A 25,132-nucleotide genomic window follows, 5' to 3' on the forward strand; every position below is an offset into this window, starting at 1 on the left:
CGGCGGCGGCGGCGGCGGCGGCGGCGGAGGGCGCGCACCGAGCGGGCGGCGGCGGCGCGGGAGAGCCGCGAGCAGCTCACGCGCGGCGTGCGAGCTGGGATGAGGGGCTGTGGCCGCGCGGCCCGCGCGCAGCCTGCGGGTGAGAGCGCGGACGGTGGGCGGCGCGGGCCGGGAAGATGGCGGAGAGGCCGGCGCTGTGGCCCCCGCCCGGTCTCCCGGAGGTCCCCGGCCCGGCCCGCGAGGATACGGGTCCTTGGCGACTGAGGGGGCGGGCGGTGCCGCGGCCGGGCCGGGGAGGGGCGGGTTCTGTGTGTAGAGGTCCGGCTGGGGGGGGCGGCGCAGGGGCGCGAGGGGCCCAGGCCTCGCGGGGCCAGGGTGTGAGGTGGGTGTGGGGTCAGGCCTAGGGGTGAAGGTGGGTGAGAGTGTGCCTGGCCCGGGGTGCGGGTCGGTGAGTGTGCCGGCCCTGGGGTGTGAGCGTGCCCGGCCTAGGGTGGGCGTGAGTGGAGTGCCGGGCCTGAGCGCGGGGTGTCGGCGCGGTTCGGGTGCGCAGTCGGGGAGGTGCGGGGCCGGGGAGTCGGGACGCGCGTGTCCGGGTGCGGGCCGTGGCCTCCGGCCCCGCCGATCTGGCCTCTGCAGGGAGGCGGGCTGGGGCGTCCCCGCCTTCCCTCCCGGTCGCTCTCCCGGAGCTGGAATTCCCTCGGTGGCCCCTTGGTTGCGGGATTGGTGTGGGTGGAGGCAGTGTTCCGCGCGAGGGCCGAGATAGAGGCAGGCTGTGCGCATCTTGGGGGTCAGGACGTCTTTTATTTTAAAACGTGCAGCTGGCGGGGAGGCCGCCGCAGCTGTGGGTGTGTTACATGCTGCTCCCACGAGCAGCTGCTGTGGGCGCTGCGCAGCCTTCAGCAGCAAAAATGCGGCGCCCCTCACCCAATTCGTTGTCCTAGGGTTTAACCAAACCTCCTGTGACCTTTACAGAAACCTACAGTTGCAAGGCTTCTTGTTCCTCCCCTGGTGCAGACAATAGGAGGTTTGTCTTTGAAGCCAGCGAGGGGAATTGCACCCTGTACATCCTGGGTGCCTCTGTAAACAGCAGGTGGTTCCCGGTCAGCGGCTCCCCTTTCACAGTGAGCAAGGTGTGTTTCTCCTCGTTGGGGGAGGGGAAGGAGATTTGATAGGGGTGAATGTGAAGCAAGGAGACTCATTCCATAAAGCAGCTTGGCGCGGACTGTGTGCCCCGCGCGCTGGCTTGGGAATGAGCAGGGCCCTGGGTCTCTCTGCCTGCACTTTGTCTAGTCAGCTGTCTGGAGAGGCTGGAGAACAGGGGGGAGAAGAGGGCGGCTTCTGGAGCCAGACTGCTTCCCTTTGAGTCATGACTCTTCTGTTTACTGGCTTTGTACTCTGCCTTTGGTTCCTCATGTGTAAAATGGGAGCACCAATAATATTGGGCTCCCTGGGTGGTTGTGGGGACTCGGTGAATTCCTTGTGCCTTGTTGTCAGTGTTGAGAAAAGTCAGGAGTTGTTATCGCTGCCAAGATCTGGTTTCCAGGGTGCACTCACTGGGTCGGCTGTTTCGTCTTAGTTTAACACTAACTTGAGGTCTGTGGCTCTCTTTTCTTGTGCAAGCTGGGGTCATATTTGGAGAAACAAGTCTTTATAAAGGTAAACGAGGAACAAATCTCATGTACTTAGATAAATTATCATATAGAACTGTTTTAAAAAATCTTTTTAGAAGAAGAAAGCTTCTAATGAACCAGTCTAGAATCCTGCAGTACTTATTGTCCTGGGAGGTAGATAGGATTGTTGTTGACAGAAATGAGATGTCGAGCAGTTCTTGGGTAATTCTCTACTTGAATTAAACTATCAAAGCCATTGTTGTTATACTTTTTTCTTTTTAATTAAATTAATTAATTAATTAATTTTGGCTGCGTTGGGTCCTTGTTGCCGCACGTGGGCTTTCTCTGGCTGCTGAGAGCGGGGTCTACTCTTCGTTGCATTGTGGTGGCTTCTCTTGTTGCGGAGCACAGGCTCTAGGTGCACAGGCTCAGTAGTTGTGGCACGTGGGCTCAGTAGTTGTGGCTCGCGGGCTCTAGAGCGCAGGCAGAGTAGTTGTGGCACACGGGTTCAGTTGCTCCGCGGCATGTGGGATCTTCCCGGACCAGGGCTCAAACCTGTGTCCCCTACATTGGCAGGCAGATTCTTAACCACTGTGCCACCAAGGAATCCCTGTTGTTATACTTCACAGTGTTATCCTTGTAACAGAAAAGATACTTTATTAACAAACTAAGTGACAGTGAGGGCATAAGCACCAGAAAATGAGGACTTGGCATTATCAGTGCTGTAACATTCTGTCTTGCTAAGCTGTTGGAAGGAATAACTTAACTTGCTTCAGAACAAAGTGGAAAAATTCGTCATGTTTCCCAAGGAGATGGTTCTCTTTCTCAGGTCTAGGAAGAGTATCTTAGGCTTACCCTAGATCACTTCATCTCATCCCCTTTATCTGTGTGACACTAAGACTAGGAGGGACCCCCCCCCCACTTTAAGGAGAGTCTTTGGGCATTTGTGGAGTCTAAGGTTGAGAACATTTGATGTTCAGAGTGAATGGTAACGAAATAGCTTCTGTGAGCAAATTTTAAAATATCTAAAGATAGATTTAAAAACGTCCATCCCTGCCTTCTTTCCTGCATGTGTGCTGGTGTGGGCTGTCCTTGAACAATGTAATAACAGTGAATTCAGTGTCTTGTTAAGCCTCCACCTGGTTCTTTGTTGCTTTTGAAGAAAAATGTCCGTGTAAAGATGAAAAAATTAAAAAAATGTTTCACTATGAGAACATTCTCATAGTGAAATATCTAGTTTTACTAGCAAGATAGCTTTGCTGTGCCTGTTCACTGACCCATGTGGCCATTTGTTGAGGGTCTTACATGCTCCCACTCAAAGTTGGCTCTGTGGGTGTCCTGTCTCAGGAGCTCAGCCTGGGTGTCGCAGCGCTGGACCTGGCAACACCTGGCAGAGCTGGACTGGGCTGCCCTGCCTGGAGGTCTCTTCTCCTGTTATCCTTCTTGCTCCCCTGGTAAAGTCTGCACCCTCAGCTGTGGGCTGTCTCTGCTCCCTCCTATGCCTGCCTCACCGTGCCTCCCATCGGCCTCTGGGACTCGCCCTTGATGTCACCTGGCAGCTCTGGCCTGCTCCCCGCGGTTGTTTCTGACCCTGACTGCTGTCCTGCAGCCACACTGTTTCACCCTGCTGAGAAGAGCCTCCTCCCTTGGGCCTGCAGCCCTAGCTCACTCCTGCTTCTGCTGTGCTCACGCCTCAGCCTTCCAAACACCGCGCCAGACGAGGGTCTGTAAGCTACAGCCACTGACAGCCCCTTGGCCTGTCTTTGTAAATAAAGTTTTATTGCAACACAGCCACCCTGGTTTATTTTTGTATCATCTGTGGCTTTACGCGGGCCTCTCACTGCTGTGGCCTCTCCCGTTGCGGAGCACAGGCTCCGGACACGCAGGCTCATCGGCCATGGCTCACGGGCCCAGCCGCTCCGCGGCATGTGGGATCCTCCCGGACCGGGGCACAAACCCGTGTCCCCTGCATCGGCAGGCGGACTCCCAACCACTGCGCCACCAGGGAAGCCCTCCTCTGTGGCTTTTTTGGCAGACTTGACTAGTTGCAACAGAGACTTCATGGCCCACAACACCTAAACTGTTTCCTGTCTGGCCCATTTTCAGAAAAAGTTTGCTCTAGAAGTTCAGAGGGAGAAGGACTGCAGTGGGGGGCTTCAAGGAAGAGGTGGTCTTTGAGCTGAACCTCAGCAGGAGGTGAGTGGGGGAAGGATGGAGGACACTGCAGCACTACAGACAGAAAGGGTTTCAGGTCTTGGGAGTAAAGGCAAGAAGGTGGCTCATGTGTGGTTTGTGGGGTTAGAAGTTTGTATAAGGAATAAGAGGAAATAAGGGTCATAACGTGAAGATCTTTGAACTTAGGTGAAGGACTTTAGATTTCAGTTCTCTGGCTATAGGGAGCCACTTCAGGTCTGTGAGTAGGGGAAGTCCTGATAAAATGGGTTAGGAACGTGTACCTGGCCGTGATGCGTAGGACAGGTTGGAGAAGGAAGAAATCGGAGTTTATTGGGCAGCTTTCTCTAGAAAGACTGCAGTAACAAGTCAGAGGTTTATTTCTAGCTCACATTTCATTTGCTTGAGGCTCTTTTCTGAGAGTCTTCATTGCTGGATCGGGGACGTGCCCTTGTTTGGGACACGCTATTCTTATGGCAAGAGAGTGGCAGAGACTCAGCCTCTCTTTGAGCTTCAGCTTAGAACTGGAGACTCAAGTTCCGTGGCCAAAGCAGGTCCCCTGGCCCAGCCCCGGGGGAGGAGCTACGTCCCACGGCCAGGGGCAGGCTGTAGGATGGACAGCCCTCGTACAGGGAGGGTGGCCAAATAACGGGAGCCAATGCTAGGACCACCCCAAGGGAGCAGACAAGTGCCAGCCGCACTTCTTCCCTTAGCCGCCTGCGTGGAAGCCCTGCAGGCGTCTCAGGCCTTGCCTCCTGCTTCACTTCCAGCCTTGGCCGCCTGGTGCTCTGGGCCCATCATGTGCTAGGTTCTTCCCCTGCATGCTGCTGCTCCCTGCCTTGCTCGTCGTACCTTCCACGTAGTTAATGAATCCCCCTTCCTCTGGCAGCAGGGCTAGCTGCCAGGCGGGGCCTGTGCCTGTCTCGTCCGCACTGTGGCGGTGCCTCCTGGCTGGACCCCCTCCCCTCTATCTTCCACGCAGCTGCTCAGGGCATGTGTGCAGGTCAGTGTTCTCATCCATCGGTGGTTCATCAGGAGACATTTGCGGTCATCCCAACTGGGAGCAGGTGCAGCGGCAGCGAATGTGTGGAGGCCATCCCGTGCCACCCAGGATGCTCCGCGGCTGAGGAGCAGGCCCCGGGCATGTGTGCCAGTAGTGCTGCTGCCCTGCCCTCCTCCCCGGCTCGCCGTGCCCCCTGGACTGCTGTCCGTGGCCCAGCGTGCCCCGAATCGCACCCAGCGCTCCGGCAACTCTGGCTGAGCACCGCCAGGCCCAGCCCTGCTCCGCATTCTCTCTTCCCCTCACACGAGCAGGGCTCGGGTGGCTCTTTAGGCCCTCACGGGGCCTGCCTGGGGCCTGATCTGTCCCCATGCCAGCAATGCTCTGCACAGCCTCCAGTTGTCCCCCTCTGCACAGGGAGCCCTCGAGGGCAGCGGACTCAGTGCCTCGTGTAGCATTTCCTTTGTGTCTTAACATCAGCAGGGATGGACGCCTTTGGGTGGGAGTCACCGTTGTGCTTCCCAGGTTGACACAGCAGCGGCTGCTTCCAGCTACCTGAGGCCTCTCATCTCTTGCTTTCCTAAGTGTAAATGTTTTAATTCTCATAGATTCTTTTCATTTTTGCTCCTTAAAAGGTTAAAAAATTTTGTACTACGTAACATCTTCAGGGTTTGAAGGCACAGAGGGTGCACAGTGTAACTGTCTGTTGCCTCCTTCCCTTCTCTGCCCCCAGAAGCCTGGTCCCCTGGAGGCACCCACTCCGTCTCCTTCTAGAGATACTTTGTTGTAACTATGCACGCAAACATGTATATGTCTTCTTTTTTTCCTGCTCTTTTCTTTAAAAAATTTTTCGTAACCTTGCCTTTTTAACTAAATGTGTTTGGGTTTGGGAAGTCACTCCATATCAGTACATTTTCCAGTTCATTCTTTTTCATGACTACATCGTGTCTGGCTGAGTGGAGGTGCTATAATTTATCTAACCAGCCCCTGCTGGTGAACATCGTATTTCGCGCAGTTAAAATCAGGCTGCAGGCACAGCATTGTGGACATGTGCACGTGTGCCTGTGGGGCCCATCCCTAGCAGTGACATCTCTTTGTTTAATCACTGTTGATTCTGTTAAATCAGGTTTTGCTTTTGTTTCTTAATGTCTTTAACTGTACTTTCTGTGGTCATTTATTTCTCCCAGTTATCTGTCTGTATTTTAAATAATATAGGATGGTCAGATTAGGTGAGTTTCTCAGTTGGCAATTGGCTCACCTTTCATGTGTTCTTATAGGTAGGAGTGACTAGGAAAACATATCCACACAAAAACTTGAACACAGAAGTTCACAGTAGCATCATTCATAATAGCCAAAAAGGGGAAACAACCAAAATGTCCATCAACAGATGAACGGACAAACAAAGTGTGTTCTGTCCATACAGTGGAATATTATTTGGGAATAAAAAGAAAGGAAGTACTGATTCATGCTACAATGTGGATGAATCTTGGAACATTATGCTGAGCGAAAGAAGTCAGACACAAAGGTCTGGCTTTGTACGGTTCCATTGATATGAAATGCCCCAAACAGGCAAATCCATAGAGACAGAAAGTAGATTAGTGGTTGCCAGGGGCTGGGAAATGACAGCTAAGGCGTATGGGGTTTCTTTTTGGGTAATGAAAATATTCTAAAATTGACTGTGGTGAAGGCTGTGCCTATCTGTGAATATACTGAAATATTCTAAAATTGTATGCTTTAAATGGGTGAATTGTATGGTATGTGAATTACATCTCAATAAAGCTGTTAAAAATAAGAGTGATTAGGATTTTTAAGGAGGGAGCGTTCCAAGGGGGGACCCAAGGCCTTAGTGTTGACTCTGTCCTGGGCTTGTGGTGAGAAGTCCAGTGGGCAGCACGGTGACTCCCGGATCGGCCTTTGAGATACTGGGTATAGTGGACACAGCACTGTTCCCACTGTGGAAGACTTGAGTTCAGCCTTGACTCAGTCCCCGAGGAGTGTGGCCCATCACAGGTAAATTGATCAAATTGCTTAACAGCCGAGCCTCGGCTCATATCTGTGGATTAGATTATATCTGTCCCGTCTATTCTCAGGGTGTGTTGTGAGGCTGAAGTGTGACTGAATTTCAGAGGACTCTGTAAATTACTGAGTGTTATACGTGTATAGGGTTCTAAAAAAGTAATTTCAACACCAAGAGGCCAAGTCAGCAGAGCACGTTTTCTGTCCTCTTGCAGACTGGTTGACCTGAGTGTAGCCGGCTGCATTGTGAACAGAACCATGCGTGGCCCCAGGGTGCTGGGCTCAGGCATGGGAGCCCCTCATCTGGCCCCCACTACTCGAGCCTATTTTCCTCCTTCGCCGCACTCCTCTGTCTGTTCTGCTGCTTCTCTCGGTCCTTCCTAAAGTTCCTGGAGGCCCAGCACGAACCAGAGATGTGGGTGCTTCCTTCATGTGTGGAGCTTCACAGGAATGTCATCCTGAGACACTGCTGGTGGTTCTGTTACAGTCCCTTCAGCTGCTTCCTGGGACTTCTCTGGTGGCCAGCATGTGCTTCCTAGCCATTGGGATTGTGTGAAGCATGTACAATACAAATTTCCCAGCCGACAGACTTCAGGTTGTTTGTGCATCCGATTGCACGTGTCATGGCAGCTTCTGGACTCTAGATACTGCTTTTCTATTTAGTTTTGGTGGTGTTGGCCTTTTATTTTGTATTCAGAATTCAGCCATACTATGAGGATTCCTACTTCTTCTGACTCTGAGAAGCCCAAGAAGTAGCCTCTGGTTCCCAAAACCTGGGAGGGGATAAACTGTGGGTCCCGGAGACCCTCATTTGCAGGGATGTGCAGAAAGCCCAGCGGCCGGCCGCCAAGGGACAGTGTGGGCCTTCCTGCCTGAGGCCACTGGGGCCCAGGATGGTGTTGCTCAGGGCTGGAGCCTTCTCTGTTGGTTTGGCAGGATTTTTTTTCTTTTTTTTTTTTTTGCGGTACGCGGGCCTCTCACCGCCACGGCCCCTCCTGTTGCGGAGCACAGGCTCCGGACATGAAGGCCCAGCGGCCATGACCCACGGGCCCAGCCGCTCTGCGGCATGTGGGATCCTCCCAGACCAGGGCACAAACCCGTGTCCCCTGCATCGGCAGGTGGACTCTCAACCACTGCGCCACCAGGGAAGCCCTAATTTTTTATTTTATATTATAGTTGATTTACAACGCTGTGTTAGTTTCAGGTGTACAGCTAAGTTATTCAGTTATACATCTACATATATCCTTTATTATTTTTTTTTTAATAAATTTATTTATTTATTTTTGGCTGTGTTGGGTCTTCGTTGCTGCGCGTGGGCTTTCTCTAGTTGCAGCGAGTGGGGGCTACTCTTTGCTGCAGTGTGAGGGCTTCTCATTGCGGTGGCTTCTCGTTGCAGAGCACAGGGTCTAGGCATGTGGGCTTCAGTAGTTGTGGCACGCAGGCTCAGTAGTTGTGGCTCGCGGGCTCTAGAGCACAGGCTCAGTAGTTGTGGCGAACAGGCTTAGTTGCTCTGCGGCATGTGGGATCCTCCTGGACCAGGGCTGGAACCTGTGTCCCCTGCATTGGCAGGCGGATTCTTATCTACCGCGCCACCAGGAAGTCCCAGAAAGTTTAGCTAAATTTTTAATACTTTTTTTTTTTGCATGGTATGCGGGCCTCTCACTGTTGCGGCCTCTCCCATTGCGGAGCACAGGCTTCGGACGCGCAGGCTCAGCGGCCATGGCTCACGGGCCCAGCCGCTCCGTGGCATGTGGGATCTTCCCGGACTGGGGCACGAACCCGTGTCCTCTGCATCGGCAGGCGGACTCTCAACCACTGCGCTCCCAAGGAAGCCCAAATTTTTAATACTATTTTGTGGGATATTTATCTGCCCCAACAGGTATTTGTCAGGAAAACATTGTTTTTTTCCTGCAGTACTTCAGCATTTGTTGTTGTTGTTGCTGCATCTGTCTTGAAGTGTCGCTTTGTACGTGTGCCATGAAAACTGCCTTCCCACATTCACCCTTTGTGTGGAACTGAGCTGATCACAGGCGAAAAAACAGGCCGGCCACAGCTTGTTTGGACTTGTCTGAGTTTAGCAAATCCTTGGCATCAGGGAGCCTCTAACAGGGCATAGAGCCTTTGATGTGCCTTGCAGCAGAAACAATTTTCAGTATTTTCTAAATAACACTTGTAATATATTCTATAAAGAGCAAGTGTTCACATATTTCTCACTCAACATTGGTAACCCATCCTGAAAATCAGACATTCTGCTTGAAAATAGAGTCTATTTTTCATCATGTTAAATGGGAAAATTTATTAACTCATTAAGTATCAATCAATTTCCTAAAACATCTTTGAAACCCTGGTAAAGGACCTTCATATAAGAAATAGGCTATCATGTTAGAATGTAAAAAAGGGTTTCCTTGTTTTCCAGACAAGTGATGCAAATTATCTGCTGTTGCTTTTCCTGTGGTAACGCCTAGAGCCTCTGCGCGTCCCGGCGACTCAGCAGCGGGTGCCCTGGTGACGCTTTTTTTTTTTTTTTTTTTAATTTTTGTTGGAGTATACTTGTTTTACAATGTTGTGTTAGTTTCTATTGAACAGCAAGGTGAATCAGCTATACATATACATGTAGCCCCTTTTTTTTTTGGATTTCTTTCTCATTTAGGTCACCACAGAGTATTGAGTAGACTTCCCTGTGCTATACAGTAAGTTCTCATTAGTTATCTATTTTATACATAGTATCAATGTGTATATTTTCAGAGGTGCATGCAGCATGCTTCTCCCAATTGAATTTCAAATCCAACCTGAGGTTTTTTCCCTGCATGTTGTTTTGAGGAAATTGTTGAGTTCGTTTTTTGACATAAATACAAATTTTACCCCTTTAATAACCAAAACTGAAATACATATTAGAATAATTATATGATTTATGAACTTAAAAAATGTTTTATTGAAGTTTAGTTGATTTACAGTGTGTAAATTTTGGCTGTACAGCCAAATGAGTCAGTTATATATATATATGTATTATATATATAGTCTATGAACTCTTAAACTATCAAAAACCAAAAGATATTCTACCAAACAATTTTAACCAGGATGATTTCCATGGGGAAATACAAATATGCCTGTATTTGTAATGTGGGTTAATGTTAATAGATGATGAGGTTAAGAAGTTATTTCTTCTCTATTTTGAAATAATTTGTATGGTGAAAATGAAATTTAAATTAATTTTAAAAACGTCTGGACTCCAACTCCCATTTTTCATGCTGAAGATAACTTTTTAAGGAAAGCTTCCTGGTTTTCAGGTAAGGATGGCAGATTGAACACATGTATACAGCTTCACTCTCTCCCAAACTCTCTCCCATTCTGCTAAATGAACAGGAAAGTGATGTTTAAAAACGTCAAACTCACAAGGCTGAGTAAAGTGAGAGGGAGATGATAGCAATAAAGTTTTGGAAGCTGGGAGGCAGATGCATACGTCATAACTGACTTAGCAGATCTGAGAACGGCAGGTTCTGTGCTGGCAGTGAGCAGAGCTGAGAACTAATCCTGCTTGCGCCACAGAATCATCAAAAGGCTCAAAATTTAGAGGCGCCAGGGACCTTAAGGAAGTCAAAGAGAGAACCACAATGAAGAGCAGAAAACAAGAGGCTAACAGGAAGGGTCAGGAAGATTTGAGAGACCAAAGGGAATCTCCAGAAACAAATGACAGCTGAAACTTAAAAAGTAACCAACAGGCTAAATATTCGATTATAAGCAGTTGAAGAGGGGCTTTGTGAACGAGGTGAAAGGATTTTAATAAGAACAACAAAGAGTTAATGGAATGGAAAGTATGGTGGAGAAGGTGATTGAGGGGTGGAGGACAGAATGCAAGAGTTTCAGATACATTTGATGCCAGCCCCAAAAGCCAACTTAGAATGGAGAAGAGACAGTGTGGGAAGAGCTGTTGGCTGGAACTAATGACAGATGTGATGATGGAAAAATCGTTTATTTCAAACAGGATAAATAACGTCCATGTTGAGAAACGTCACAGCAACGCTCCAAAACACCAAAGACCAAGACAACGTTTAAAGCAACCAGAAGTAAGAGCTCTTCCAGGGTGCTGACGGGTCCTGCTTGCCGCTCCTCAGTGGTCCCGGCGCGAGGAGGACGGTGGGAGCGGCCGGAGACACTGGCCTCCTGCAGGGTAGCCTCCCGGAGCAGGGTGGAATGCTGTTCTCAGAGAAGCAAAGAATCATCAGGGAAAGCATGAGTTGCAAAATGGAATGGTTAACAAATGATGAACATGTTTGCATGAAATAATTATATTTTGTAGGGTTCAGAGAGAGACTACACAGCAACAGCAGGGGTGCCAGATGCAGCAGAACCCCGGTTTGGGGTGGGAGAGCAGAGAAGAGCACTGACGTCTGGGAACCCTGTCCAAGGGGCTCGACGCTCTGCAGCTCTCCGGACACATGGAAGCCTCGCAGGGCCTTCAGAGAGAAAGAGACAGAGAGAATTGAGCGTCCGAATGACTTTGCGCTTCTCAGTAGCGGTTCTGGAGTCTAGAGGTCTGGGAAGCAGTAAGTTCAGAATCTGATGGAAGGTGACCTCCAGTGTGGTGCTCCGCCCACGGACGCGCCCTGCCCTCCCCGTCCTGGAAACGACCAAGATGCTCTTTACTGTGTGCGGTGAAGGGCGGCCCCTGGCCACGGCAGCGCCCAGCGATGGAGTGTGCCTCTGAGCGTGTTCCTCTTGCCGGGAGCGGGGCGAGGCTGAGCGCCCGCGTGTTTCCACCGTTCTCCGATGCGGTTGCCGCCCCAGCTGTTCAGGAGCCTTCGGGCATCAGCATTGCGGCACCTGCGTTGCAGGCGACGTTAGGAGCGCTAGGGGCCAGGACCTGTTGCCTTCTGTGCTCTTCCCTCACCCCAGAGGCGGGAGCAGCTCGAGCCGCCCAGGTGACCTGCTCGCCAGTTTCACCCTTGTTTCCTTTACGTGTTCCCACCCCTTTCCCGGTACTACTGCTGATTCTTCACTCAAATTTGCTGGTGTTTGGGAGGTTTGGGGTTGGTGTGGTAGTAATGGGGACAGAAAAGTAACTTTATATTTTGGGTGAGGAACCAGGTGTTAGGCGAGGTGGGAAAGGGATCCAGGGCGGTGCTGTGGGTACCACGTGAGACAGGAGCAGGGCGGGACGGTGCCAGTGGGCTGGGCAGGTGGCGATGGGGAGGGTGGGTTCTGGGAGAGGCTGCAGTACTTGGCATCTTCCTAGGATAACCGGCCACCTTAGAAATAGGAGACTGGAAAGCTCAGCTAGGGAAATGGCAGTGGGCGGAGCAGCGCCGTCTTGATGCAAGGAGGTCTGCAGGAGGTCTGTCTAGCCCATGTTGCACTTATGACTTTTACAACTAGTGCAATTTAAATGCTTCACATTTTGAATCATCCTATTAGCAGATGCTTCTGACGGTTGAACCCTGGCAGCTGTCACATCATCCAGAATAAACCCTTCTTTTATAACTGGCCAAACCCTCCTGTCCCACGTCTGCATGACCCTGGCAGTCTCGCCTCGGGCCGGGGGGCCGGCAGAGCTCGTGGGGTCACAGCCTCGCAGGGGCTCTCTGGTCGCTCACGTGGTGCTGTTGTCTTGGTAGCTGCAGGTCAGGATTCGGCGTGAGCTTGGAGCTGGGCAGAGCTGGGCAGAGCTGGGCATCCCTGGGATACTCGTGGGGGAGGCAGCGCTCAAGCCAGTGCCACAGGCTGGGCAGACTTCCTGGGGGCTCCCACCCCTCCTTGAGTTTGGAGCCTGTGCTTGGACAGTAAACGGTGTGGGTGCAAATCGCCGACCATCCCTGGGCAGTAGGGCTTCACTTGGTCGGCGCCTGCCCATCTCCCAGAGGAACACGTGGAGGCTGGTGCACGCAGGGCAGTGCGGGTGCTGGGGAAGGTCCATGGGGACTGGATGCTGGAGGAGGTTCGGCCTCAAGTGGCAGCCACGGTGTGGTCCGGGAGCCATGGGGTGCATGTGAGCCCCGAAGGGTGAGTGCCCTGTGGAAATGTAGGATGGGCAGGGAGGCGCTTCACACCTGCTTTTGGTTATTAGAGGAGAAAGGAGGTTAAAAAAAAAAAAAGAATCCTAAGACTTGAGGTGAGCGTTCCAAATGCCGATGGCACTTAGGACAGACTCGGGAGGAAGCCCGTGGGGCACCATGGAGGTTCTCCCAGGGCTGTTTGAGAAGTAGTTGTGTACTTAGATCCTCTCCCTCGCTGCCTGGAGTTGACAACTGCCCCTCCCTCTCCCAGGAGGCGTGTGAAATCTTTCCTCCTAGGAGAGGAGGCAGAGGTCACAGGAGCGGGGACTCTGGCACCAGTGAGGATGCAGGTACCTGCCCAGGATGTTGGCGGCCAGGCCTTTCCCTCTGCACCAGCTTTTGGTGGGGAGAGTCCAGCCAGAGAGGCCTACTCTGGCGCCCATCCAGTGGGCCAGTGTACAGCCCTGCCAGGCCCAGATTTGGAGCTGAGCTTCCAGAAGGAAGTGGAGAAGCATCCACGTCGCTGAGGTGAGAGGACTTACATTCCCAGGGAGCAGGCAGTGCTGTGCAGGAGGGGACGGGGCAGAGTGCGGGCGGGAGGGCAGAGTGAAAGGTGCAGTGAGTGAAGCGAACGCAGTCGTGCAAAAGAACAGAAAGACATGAACGGTAGGAAATAGACCAGTAGAGGCCGCTGCAGCTGGTACAGGAGCCTCAGCAGCACAGGATGGGGTGTGGAGCAGAGGGGCCCCGCGAGGGCCTGAGGGCAGGCTGGCCGGCAGGAGCAGGGGACCTCGGAGGCACCTCCAGACCTGACGCATGAACTCTGACCCAGCCAGATAGCCCACCAGCTGTCCAGGTAGGATAAAGGCGTTTTCAGACGCACACGTTTTCAAAACCTTAGCTCCCACCTGCCCTTTTTCAGGAAAAAGAGAGAAGAAACGGGAGCCAGGAAAAAGCTCTCGCAGAAGGGAAGGCGGTCCCAAAGCAGCGGTGCCCCGGGGCTGCCTGTGGGTGGAAGAGGCAGAGCACCGAGCCCACCCTGTGCCCACCAGCAGCCTCTGTTTGCCGGGACCCTGGGTTTGCCCTCAGCGGCTGGGCTGGAGGGTCCTGTTCACTTGCCGTATTAATCGGCTCCACTGCAGCGCCCCTGGAGGACGCCCCGCTCCACGTGTGCCGTCTGTGGGCTCCCCCAGCTCCGTGTACTGGCAGCTGAGTGCCTGGAGAGGCCAGGCCCGGTGAGGACAGGCGCCTAGGCTCCGGGGGGCGGTTGGAGAAGACGGTTCTTGCTTTCTGGACTCGCATTTGAAGTAGGCTGCTCGTGTGAGGACGTCCAGAGTCTGGGTGTGAAGAGAGGTCAGTGGAGAGTGTGTCGAAGGTCTCCCGGGGCCGGGCCTGTCCCTGGGCACCGCATGCTGGGCCGGGGCTCTGTGATGCCAGCAGGAGCCTGTCAGCTCTGGCGCACGCCTCTCAGTAACAAGTGTTTTGGAGGTTTTCAGCTGAAACGAGGCCCCGTGACCCCACGTCAGCGGCAGCGCCCTCTGCCCACCTTTGTCATGGTGCTTTCCTGCGGTGGTTCTCACAGCTTAAAAACGAACAAGACAGCTCTTGGCCTCTCCCCAGGTTACCACCCCGCCTCCCTGTACCTGGCGCACCTGTGCCTGCTGTCCCTCCTCCCTGCTCCCCTGAGCCCGCCCCCACCGCCTGTCTCCGCAGGCTGCCAGCACCCTCTCCACGCGGGCTTCCTCGCCTCCTCCAGCCCTTACCTCTGTCGTCTCTGCTAGTTCGCTGTGCCCGTAAACACGCTGGGCAGGAAAGTGGAGTTCCTGTTGTGTGCTGATTTCTCCTAAGCTTGCATCCAAAACGTGGCCCTCGTCCCGACCCAGGTGCGTGTGGCCGACCACCTGCTTGACGCGCCGAGTCAGCACCTGCTGGTGTGGCGGCTGCCCTGACGCGCTGTCTCCCTGCCTCTTGCACCCGTCATGCTGCCCTGGCTCGGCCTGTGCTGCCACCCAGGTTGCTACTCGTGCACCTGTCGAGCGATGTGTGGTGTGCGGTGAAGTGGGAAATCCGTCGCACGGGGCGCCGCAGCAGATGACACCCTGTTCTGAACGTGTAGAAAACTTCTTCCAGTTTTCTAAGAAAAATCCCGAGGAGAGTGAACCGGCAGCTCTGGGGATCAGGGAAACAGTTGAGATCTCGAGGAGCACATGATCCATCCCATGTGCACTGTTTAAAACCCCAGGGCCGACGGGGTCAGGAAGCGGCTGGTGGCTGAGGTTAGGCAGACACCAGAGAGGGCTGGCAGCGCGCTTACTTGCAGGTCAGCTCTGCTCGGGACAGCTGTGGGCCTGATTTTGTCCTCTGCTTGCTCTGTTGGTTATCCAGGGAGAGGTTTAAGTACTTCCGCTACGGCTGTGTCTGGGTCTCCTTTCACTCGGGTGTCTGTATGCCTGATGCTGCGTTGTCCTGTTTTGTCCTTTGGTGGCCCTTTGTGGTGGCGGAGTGACCATCTTTGGGCGTCGCTGTCTCCTCCGGGTGTGAGAACCGCTCTGAGTGTTTGCTGCCGCTTTCCTGTCATTCGGTCCCAGCCCTTCATGAGCCTCCCACAGTGGCTTCACTCTGGACGTTACGATGGCCACAGAGTAAGGAGCCACCCTGGACGCTGTCCACGTTGAGGTGACAGGCTGGGTGAGAGCCTGCATGCCCCCAGCCACTCCAGCTCTTTTGGGGGTGCAGCTTTCTGAGGACTTGGTGAATCCTCCTTACTTTCCTTTTGTACCGCGGCCTGGAGGGGCAGCCTGCTGCAACCAAGGCCCTTGGAGAAGGGGTGGGATTGGAGACTCCTTTCCACTGTGCCCTGGCCCCCTTCTCCCCCTTGCCTCTCTCTTCCCTGCCGCCTCATAACATCAGCAGGTGTGGGGGGCTAAATGGCCCCAGGAGGGCTGTTCTGATCACCAGTGCATCCCAGCTTTAGGACAAGGGATTCATGTCCTCTCATTTGGACAGGTACTGAGAAGTACCTGCTTCAGGGGTGGCTGGATCCAGATGCCAGGTGGTCGTTTTCTTTTTTCCTATTATTTACTTCTGCCTCCTTTTTTTTTTTTTTTGAGAAGCCTCTCCCTGTTGGGGACAAAGTGGCCCAGCAGCTGCAGGCCCCAAGCCCCATGCTGGCACTTCCAGCAGGCAGGGCGTGTCCTGTGATCCTCGGGGACGTTGCTTCTGCCCTGCACCCATCCCATGGGGTGGGGTGCAAGCAGGGCCTCCACTCAAACACCTGGAGGGGCACTTCCCTGGTGGTCCAGTGGCTAAGGCTCCACGCTCACAATGCAGGGGGCCTGGGTTTGATTCCTGGTCAGGGAGCTGGATCCCACATGCTGCTACTAAGAGTTCATGTACTGCATACCACAACGAAGATCCCACGTGCCACAACTAAGACCTGGCGCAGCCAAATAAATAAATAAATATTAAAACAAAAATCTAATGACGTTAAAAAAAAAAAAAACACCTGGAGAGCCCCAGGGAATGGGGCTCCTAGCAGACAGGAGGGAGAGAAGCATAGACGGACAGGCCAGCTCCTGTGGCACGTGCTGGGCCCAGCAGGGGCTTCGGAACGTGAGCTCAGACTTTGGCCTTTTAGAAACGGGACCTTGTTTTCTGTTCTGTAAGGTGAGGACGGACACAGCTGCCGCGTCCCCAGGTGTGCAAGAGGAAATGTGATGGTGTTTGTACAGCTCTTCCCAAGCGTTTTACTGTATACAGTAGGTGCTCAGTAAATGATGCCGCCAGGGCGAGGTCTGTGCCAGTTTAGATGCTGAAGCTGAGGCAGTTTTGTGGAGCAAGCACGTTTTCACAGGTGGTCAGGGCAGTGTCGTGTTGCACTCAGGCCACCTGCTGAGTTGTGGGTTCCATGCTTCCTGCCCCCACCCAGTCCTCTTCCTCATAGTTGCTTGTGGGGTGATTGCCCTTGTGCATACAGAAGGCTGTCTCTATCGTGACCTGCTCTCCCATGTGTGCTGCACAGGGAGTGCAGGTGCCCCCCGGAGCGCGGTGGGGTGGTGCGCAGGTGCCCACGGTGCCCTTGGGGTGACTGTGGTTCTAGGTTCCTTAGAGACGCCGCCGCAGCAGGCAGCTGCAGCCTCACCTGTTCGTAGCACATGATGGTCCTGCCAGCTTTCCAGTCCCTCCCCAAAAGGTCGCTTCTCAGCCGTGACCCCGAGGCCGCTGGCCGTGGAAGCGGTGCATATATCTTCCTTTTTCCCACGAGCTGTGACCACGGATGACTGCTGGGGCGGGGCCTTCTCACTCCCTGACTCACTGCTGTATCCCATGGGTGGGGCTGTGACTGAGCAGCTGGGCCTTTGACCTTTGTTGGGAGCTCTGACTTTCATGCCCTGGTGTGGGGTCAGTTTTCAGAGATGTTCCAAGGATGGTCCCCTGAGATGAAGCCTGGTTAGCTGTGCTGGCTCTTCCTTCTCACAGATGTGTGGCCCCCCACCCCACCGTGCGGTGGGCCGGCCCGTCAGGCCTGCTTCTGGAGGTGCCTTCTGCCCACACCCCAGAGCCGCACCAGCTCTGCCTCAGGTCAGAGTGTCTTGTCCATTCTTGACCTTCACAGTTCCACATCCTTGTGTTTGAATGTATCTGGATCTGTAAAAATCTGGTCTGACAGTCTTTGTCTTAGCTAGACTGCTGGTCCATTTATGTTTATGAAAATTATTATATTTGAATTTATTTTTACGGTCTTATTTCACACTTTATTTGTCCTGTTATTTGGGGACAGATCACTTTTTTCCTCCTTTCTTAACTTCGATTTTATTTTATTATTTATTTATTTATTTTTTGGCTGCATTGGGTCTTCGTTGCTGCACGTGGGCTTTCTCTAGTTGTGGCAGGCGGGGGCTACTCTTTGTTGTGGTGCGCGGGCTTCTCATTGCGGTGGCTTCTCTTGCTGAGGAGCGTGGGCTCTAGGCATGTGGGCTTCAGTAGTTGTGGCACGCGGGCTCAGTAGTTGCAGCTCGCGGGCTCTAGAGCGCAGGCTTAGTAGTTGTGGCGCATGGGCTTAGTTGCTCCGTGGCATGTGGGATCTTCCCAGACCAGGGCTCGAACCCATGTCCCCTGCACTGGCAGGTGGATTCTTAAATACTGCGTCACCAGGGAAGCCCTTAACTTCTTTTGGGTTGATCTTTTTTTATTTCTTTTTCTCTCCTCAACTAGATTGGAATTCATTCAGTTGGCTTCCGTAGTGGCTGCCCTGGATATTTTAACACACAGAATTCATTTCTCAAAATCTAAATTGATATTTTTACTCTCCTCCAAACAATTCAGTGCTCTTAGAACACTGTGCGTCTGTTTATTTCCATCCCAGGTATGGGCTGACCTCTCCCTCTCCCCCTGCAGCTCCTGCTTCCTCAGGGTGGGAGGGCTGGGTTTCCTAGTGGCCCTCATTTACCTGATGCCTTCGGGGCCTCAGCCTTGGGGGTGTCTCCGAGAGGGTCCACACCTGGGCACATCCAAGGCTTTCTGTTCGCTCGCCTGCCTCTTCTAAACAGTACAAATGCTCAAGATCAGCCAGGCCCTCAGATGCAGACAGCAGAGGGGTGCCTTGATTTCCCCTGTTGCCGGTTTTACTTAGCTTTTGCCCTCTGAGGTTCCGAACTTTCTTCCTATCTCATCAATGGGTTAAAATTTTTTTTCAGTAGTTTAAAACTGTCATAATAGTGTGTTTGTTCTCTCTTAAGAGGGTTGGTCAAAGCTGTCTGTTTCATTATTGTGACAGAAATGGCAGTGTTCTCTGAAGTCTTTACTCCCAGTAGGTCCTGGGGCAAGCCTCCTGTGTGTGTGTTGGTGGGGGGCGTGTCCCCTGCACGACGGGTCCCAGCTCTCCCAGCGGCCTGGCAGGCTTGGCCCTGCCAGGAAGGCACCGTCTCTTCTGCTACTGGAACTTGGCAGAAAGGAGTCTCTGACAGTCTGAGTTGATGAAACGTTCCTCATGTTTATCAGTGGTTTTCTGGAACCTTCAGCGAGGAACTGGATGGGACATCCCCCTCCGCCCCCCCAGGAAGGCGAAGCCCCCTCAGACGCTGTCTGACAGCAGGGCTTGCCCCAGGCCTTCTGCACAGGGCCCTGTGGGACCCGTGGGGTCTGTTACTGTGACTGCCGGCACCACCTGCAGGTGTGCAGGGGCCCAGGTCCGTGTTTCCTGATGGTTTTCCGGCAGATAGAGAAAAGGTTTCCACTTTGTTTTCCTTTCCTCTGTGTCTGGTTAATATTTTGTCCCACACTTTGGGTGAGTCCTGACAAAGCCTGTGGTCACCCAGTGCCTCCACCCCCCGGGCCTGAGAGCTATGAGAATGACTGGGAACCACGCATCACCCTCCTCCCTGCTCCGCTCCCTCCTCCTTGCTTGCTGGGTCGTGGGAGGGAGGTGTTGCTGTTGCTTCTGTGGTGGAAACCGCATTTTACTCCTGTTTCTGAGACGTGACCTTGCCGACCTTGGGACTCCTTGTCGGTCAGCATCTCTGGGTTTCACCGTTGACCCCGTGGACGCAGCCCCCTCCTCCGCTGCTGCCTGAGAAGGGCTCCACCTCCTGGCTGGGCCACCTCTTTGCTGGGCTGTGTTCAGCTGCATGGTCTGTCTGCTGGTGGGAATTGGCCAGCTTTGCATTCCAGAAATATCTGCTGGCCTTTCAGCCTTGGGGGCGGGGAGGTCCTCAGGGAGGCAGTCGGCTTATGGGAGCGACTCAGGCCATGGCAGGCAGGACCGGAATGTCGTGCAGGTTGGCTGGCCCCTACCACCTTGCGTGGAGGTGGGGAGGACAGCAGGCCGGGGTGGGCAGGGCAGGGCTGGGCGGCCTCCTAGAGTCGGCTCCTGTCGGTCTGGACACACCAGTGGGTGGAGGGTGCCGTTCAGTGTCCCAGTGCCCAGCCCTGCCCGCCAAGGTTACCGCCAGTGGCTGTGGGCTGCAGGGGTCTTGGGATGTCCTGCCCTTGCCGTGGCCCCTTCCCTGCCCTTGCCGTCTCAGCGCCCCGGGGGAGTGGGGTGCAGCACGGAGGCGGGCGTCCTGGGCCCCATCAGGCCTCAGGCTGTCGCTCCGGCGGGCGGTGGGCGCCGTGCTCACACGTGTTCACACGCTCACGAGGCGCGCACCCCGCTCCACGCAGGCGGCACTGGGCAGAGCGTCCCCCTCGGCCCCCGGCCTGCAGGTTGCAGCTTCCTGGGGCTCGTGCTCCAAGCAGACCCCATCAGGAGCCGGCACAGAGCGTTTCTGTTCCAGAACTCGCGTAGGAAGTTGGAATCAAGAACCTTCTCGCCCACGTGTGACCGGAGCGTTCCTGCAGTGGGGGCGGGGAGGAGCGAGCAGCGGTCCGGTCCAGCTGCCCCTACGCAGCTCCGGCCTTAGCACCGGCCGGGGTCTGTGACAAGGACAAGCCGACCTGCCTGTGCAGGGGGGGAAGGGCGCCGAGCGACCACGTGGTGAGGTCGGTGGGCGGTGCGGCTACTGAGAGCTCGGCAGCACCCGGCAAAGGGCAGCCATCGTCACAGCCCAGTGAACAGTTGGTGAGTTTTTAGGTGTCTTTACTTCCCCTTGCGCCAGGTGCTCTTCAGGAGGCGGGGCTGCGGAGCCCAGGTGCCGGGTCCAGGGGCTCCTCGTCCTCTTGAGCTAGGGCAGCCGGGCCCCGGGGCGGAGCCGGCCCCCGGCTCACCGACGGGGGCGCCAGGGGGCGCGGGGCCCCGGGGGCCTTTGAGGGGCCTTGGTGGGGAGGGTGTCCCTCCTGCGGTGACTTTAAAGGGAGCAGACCTCCTTCAGGTGAGGGGTGTGCATGGAGCATTTTGGGGAGCCGGGCAGGACAGGGTGAGGGCGGCCCAGATCCGTGAGTGGGGAAGGCCCGAAGCGCGACACTGCGCGGAAGAGCAGCACAGGGAAACGCCAGGCGGCCGCGTCTCCACACGCAGAGCCACGGGAAGTCTGACCACCTGCCCCGGCGCCACCTTCGCCCGCCGGGCGGGTGAGAAGCGCCCTAGGAAACCCCCGAGTCCTGGGCAGACGGCCTGTTGCCGCTCTTCTCTGTGCTTTCAGCCGTCCCACAGCGTTCTCAGGAGTTTCCTTTTCCTCAGGGACCCTCTGTCTTCTCCTGGGCGGGGGTGGGGTGGGCGGGGCTGCGCGCGGTGCCACGTGGCCCCTGGAGTGAGTGTGAGAAGCGTCCGCGCTTCCGCCGACTTTCCTTTGAAGGAGGCAGGCCTGTCACTGCAGCAAGTGGTGCTGCGTCACGGGGCAGAGGTCTGGCTGCTGGGGTGGGAATGAGCAGAAGGCACAAGGAGGTTGGAGTAATAAGGAAACATCCTCTGCCTCGAAGCGCCGCTGCTCCTCCTTCGTGGAGGCCCCGTCTCTGTCCTGCACCCCCGCCCCCTCGCCAAAGCCCCCGCATCATCTTTTGGGGCCGAGGCGGCTGGGGGCTCAGCCTGGAGGGGTCGGGAGTGGCTGCCCCGTGGGCGCTGGAGGTGACAGGAGGGCTGGCGTTGGCGTCGTGCAGAGCGACAGGCCTGTCGCGCCGTCCTCCTCTGGGCGCCAGGGCGCTGTGCGCCTGGAAGGTTTGGGGAACCCGAACAGTTCGCTGGTGTTGGGCTGTTCCTGTCACAGGCCAGCTTGTGTCCCCGACCTTGGCTCGTGAACGTGTGATAGAGATTTTGTTCTCTCTAAATGGTCCTGCAGGGGCTCCGGTGCGGTTTTGTTGGTGAGGAAAGCCCAAGAAGGTGAGGGCTTGGGGACGCACACCGCGGGTGAGCAGAGGGGTCTGTGTGTCCTGATTGCCTGTCATGCGACCCCGAGGCCGGACAGAAGCCACGTGCTGTCCCCAGAGTGGCAGCTTTCCGAGAGCTTGCAGGGCAGCTCCAGCCTCCGAGATTCACTTTACGTTGCGTCCAGTTGACTCCAAACAGCAGTGTCCTTTCTGTGTGGGGTGCGGTCTGATGTCCTTTTCCAGAAAGGTCTGAAAAGCTGGTTCTGACCTACGGGTTGATTCCATGAGTTGCTGACGGATTGGGCCACGATTTTCAGCGTAACAGCGTGGCCCGTGCATTTGGGGGGGGGGTGGAGGTCAGTGAGAACAGCTGCAGCGGGAGGTGTGGAGGCGGAAATGCCAGCCCGGCCTGTTGGCTGAGCGGGGAGAGCGGGGCCTTGTGCTGCCAGCCCACACGAAACTGAGATGGGCTCATTGTTCAGAACTTGGAAAACGTATTAAAAACAGCCTGGAGAATGGAACATAGGCCTTCTGGAAATGATGGCTGAGTAGAGGCTTGTTTGTTCTTCTTTCCTCCCTGAAACTCACTGAAATGGACAAAAAGAATGAAAAATAGGGAACAGGATTTCGTCTACAGTGAATCTAAGGAATAGCCACAGCCAGAGGAGGGTGTCGGCCAGACAGGGAAGAGGAGCGAAAGCCAGAGCCTTGAGCGGGGCTGAGTTTTCGCCCAACAAAGAGGATTCTGGGGGCACCGTTGGCGACATTTACTTGGCAGAATGGGGTCTGTGGTTTGGGTGGGCCTTGGGGTAAACCGGATGTGGGTGGGCGTCCGGTGAGAGAGGAGCCGAAGGAGGAGGGCCCAGGTGCTCCAGCCGCATTTTCTACAAGATCCAGACTCTTAAGCGGTGAGATGGGGAAGAAGAGAGGGGAAACGGCACTCCCTGTGGACATGCCGGCCTCTGGCAGTGCCTTGGGCCGTGTCCCCCGTACTGTGGGGGCTAAGAGGCCTCCCAGTGAGTCCCCTGGCAGGCAGGCAGACAGTCACCCGAAGGAGCTTTTGCAGGAGGGCCTTCGGATGCCCATGGAGCCGCCTTCCCACCTGCCCCTGCACAGCACCAGTCAAGGCTGAGGTCCCAGTGCTCACTCAGAAGCCAGGAGACTCTTGCTAGAGCCAGAGGGAAGAAACTTCTGGCCGTGTTTGGGGGTGTCGCTGTATGGCTCTTGAGAGAGCCAGCCTGAGCAGAGAGTATAGGGGAGAGCGGCCCAGGGCTTCCTAGAAACCGGACAACCCTACTGGGCACGGGTGCCAGCTGCTCTGTCTTAAGTTTGAGTTGGGTTTCCGTCACTTGCAACCAAAAAATGTCCTAAGACCAGAAACTCATTTCCAGAGCAGAACCTGTAAGGAAACTTGGCAGTCGAGCATTCTGGAGCCACACAGCTGGTGGGAGCTCCCCGGCTCAGTCCTGTCCCTGCCCTCATTTATAGACGACCAGTGATGAGGAGCCAGCGTGGGACCCTCATGTAGACACTGGAAGGAGGAGAAGGCAGCCCCGGGGGCAGGAGCGGAGCTCAGCTATGCACAGGAGGAGGAGGCTCCGGGGGACAGGACGCGGGGAGAGGGCGCTGGCAGAGCTGAGAAAGGAGCTGGGGGGCAAGGGCTGTGAGAGACGTGAGAGCCCCATGAGTAACGGCAGACAGCGGGGAGAGCAAGTCCCCAGGACAGCTGCTTGCAGAGAACATGCCGTGCGGCACAGAGAGGAGCAGACGGAAGACAGTTGGACGATGGTCAGGGGCTGCGAGGCACCGGGCAGCGGGGCGTCCAGGGGGTGCACGAGACCCCCTGGGGTGGAGGGGCTGGCTTTGCGCCTTGAGAGTCATGTTTGGGAAGAATTGGGCAGCACGGCCCAGGACCTGGTGCCCAAACGGAACCCTCTGTAAAGCGTGGACCGCCGCCCTCTGCTCAGGTTGGGGGGGTGGGATGTGCACAGGCGGGTGAGGGGGGCCCTCCAGGAGCTCCCTGGGCCGGGCCGGGCTGGGGCACCCGCGGGAGGAGGGTCCGTAAGTGCCGAGCGTCTGCATAGATTGGTGTTTCCAGGGGATATTTGTCTCTTCCCATTTTACTTCCTTATTTGGTCATTTATTTATATCACTATGGACTTAGGGATATCCTTTTATACTTTATAAAAGTTATAAAGTATAATAGGATGACTTTTTTTTTCCCTCAAAATGTTCCAGCTTTGGTCATTGGGAGCTCTTTTATTTAGCACCATTGTCCCTTTGGCAGACCCCTTCATCGTGGGGTTTTGTTTTTGTCTTGTCTTCCTTACTTTCTGACTCTACGAGATCCTCCAGGATCATCTTTTTATTTATTTATTTAATTTATTTATTTTTGGCTGCATTGGGTCTTCGTTGCTGTGCGCGGGCTTTCTCTAGTTGCGGCAAGCGGGGACTACACTTCGTTGCTGTGCGCGGACTTCTCATTGCGGTGGCTTCTCTTGTTGCGGAGCACGGGCTCTAGGTGCGCGGGCTTCAGTAGTTGTGGCTTGCAGGCTCCAGAGCTCAGGCTCAGTAGTTGTGGCGCACAGGCTTAGTTGCTCTGCGGCTTGTGGCATCTTCCCGGACCAGGGCTCGAACCTGTGTTCCCTTGCATTGGCAGGCAGATTCTTATCTACTGCGCCACCAGGGAAGCCCCATCCTGAGAACGTCTGACTTCCTGAATTATTTTCTTTTAAGTTTGTGTACATTGAGGTTCACTCTTTTTGCTGTAAAGTTCTTTGGGTTTGAGAAATGCATATTGTCAGGTATCCACAATGGCAGTATTACACAGAACTGTTTTGCCACCGTAGAAAATCCCCTGTGTTCCCCCATTCAACCATCCTCCCTCCTGAACCACTGGCATCCATGATCTTTTTACCAGCAATATAGTTTTGCCTTGTCCAAACTGTCTTAATACTTGGAGTCATACAGTATGTAACAGAACAAACATTTGAGGTCCTTAATTGTACAGTGTGCCAAAATAAATTCCAGGTGATTAAGGAGTGTGTTTATTCAGTAAATGTTTGATTGGTTACTGTGTATCAAGGATATAACAAAACAAACATCAAGGAGCTTATCCTCACCCTCTAGTGGGGAGCTCCCTCAAGGAGCTTACCCTCACCCTCTAGTGGGGAGACAGATGGCATATCACAGTTATAATGACTTATGTGTGTGACTATACTACAATCCACCTACACACAAGATGGAGTAACAGGGATCAGATTAGCCCTCCCACTCAAAACTAATAAAAAGCTGGGCGGCTTCCCTGGTGGCGCAGTGGTTGAGAGTCCACCTGCCGATGCAGGGGACACGGGTTCGTGCCCCGTCCGGGAAGATCCCACATGCCGCGGAGCGGCTGGGCCCGTGAGCCATGGCCACTGAGCCTGCGCGTCTGGAGCCTGTGCTCTGCAACGGGAGAGGCCGCAACAGTGAGAGGCCCATGTACTGCAAAAAAAAAAAGCTGGGCAATAGTTGTGACACCTTGGTTTTCTAAACTTTGGGTATGAGGCAACAAAGTACAGTGATGCTTACGGGATGAGAATCAAACAAGATGAGCCTGATGGTTT

The 25,132-nt window shown here is 54.5% G+C and overlaps 1 protein-coding gene across 20 annotated transcripts in view; it reads left to right on the top strand.

Annotated features, from left to right (window-relative positions):
- Positions 1–24: 24 nt before the first annotated feature.
- The window catches only part of ARHGAP39 (Rho GTPase activating protein 39), a 71,609-nt gene continuing 46,501 nt past the window's right edge, over positions 25–25,132 (top strand). For 12 of the 20 annotated variants that reach the window (XR_003790729.1, XR_003790730.1, XR_003790728.1 and 9 more), the window contains exon 1: positions 25–139. The gene's annotated coding sequence lies outside the window, so the exon portion shown is untranslated. Of the gene's footprint in view, positions 140–11,643; positions 11,718–12,033; positions 13,317–13,372; positions 13,645–18,978; positions 19,565–20,022; positions 20,347–20,414; positions 20,597–25,132 lie in introns of those variants that run through there. The other 8 variants (XM_029202151.1, XM_029202155.1, XM_029202153.1 and 5 more) reach the window with 8 other exon arrangements.

This window comes from Monodon monoceros, unplaced genomic scaffold (assembly GCF_005190385.1).
Source record: "Monodon monoceros isolate NGI ecotype Baffin Bay Population unplaced genomic scaffold, NGI_Narwhal_1 Super_Scaffold_5, whole genome shotgun sequence".
NCBI classification, from domain to species: Eukaryota; Metazoa; Chordata; class Mammalia; order Artiodactyla; family Monodontidae; genus Monodon; species Monodon monoceros.